Source organism: Austrofundulus limnaeus, unplaced genomic scaffold (assembly GCF_001266775.1).
Source record: "Austrofundulus limnaeus strain Quisiro unplaced genomic scaffold, Austrofundulus_limnaeus-1.0 Scaffold1520, whole genome shotgun sequence".
Classification (NCBI taxonomy): domain Eukaryota; kingdom Metazoa; phylum Chordata; class Actinopteri; order Cyprinodontiformes; family Rivulidae; genus Austrofundulus; species Austrofundulus limnaeus.
In genome coordinates, this window is record NW_013953922.1 from 4,023 (window position 1) to 4,945 (window position 923).

The window sequence follows — 923 nt, forward strand, 5'->3', positions numbered from 1 at the left end:
CCAATGACTCGGATCTCCACAGAGCCAGCATCCTTCGGAGCCCCTGAAAGGTAAGGTGCGTCCTCTGGATGTCCCTTTTTGGCCCCTCCCTCTAAAATTACCACGCCCCCTACCTGGAGGTCTAGGTTGCACATTTTGGAAAAAGGTGGAAGTGGTGGTGTTATCTTTTGGGAGGTTCTTAATTTTTTCTGCATGTTTGAGCCATTCCATAGTCTGTGGAACGCTGGCTGAGGGCAAATTCACAAAGTGTTTGCTCACCCAGTCACTTAAGTCCTTCCTAGCATTGAGGATCAGGCCCTGCTTCAACTGTTGTTGAAAAGGTCCAGCTTCATCCTCATCCTCCCTGATACCACTGTGAGTTTTAAAAGCTTCTTCATAACGTACTCGGAAATCGTCTACAGATTCATTTATTTTTTGTTTAGTCGCGTTGAGTTCAGAATAATTTGCTTTCCTTTTAAAAGTCTCAAGCATTTTGTTCATAACAGCCTCAAGCTGTAGTCTGTATTCTCCGTCCACACCATTATCTAAGTCTACTTTATATGAGAAGGGTTGGCCACTTCTAGCTCGTCCTGAATAATTTCCTCTAACTCTGGCCCAATTCTTCCCTATCGAAGACTGTAGCGCTTGGCCAGCTTCTACACCATTCAGCTTGTAAGAATGAATAACATCCCACATGTCCATTACCCACCTATCAACATCCTGCATGTATGGCGTTACTCCCTGAACTGCAGCTTGCGCTTCCATAAGTGACCAGGGTCTGAACACATGCATTGTAGCCCCATCTTGTCCATTTGGATCTGCAACTTCAATGAGAGGCATTGTTTCAGATGGTAATTGTGGATATATGTGTGATGTTTCCTTCTTTACTTGAGATCGGGTCTGAACACCTGAAGTACTAGGTGTAGGGTCATTCTGTACGTGTA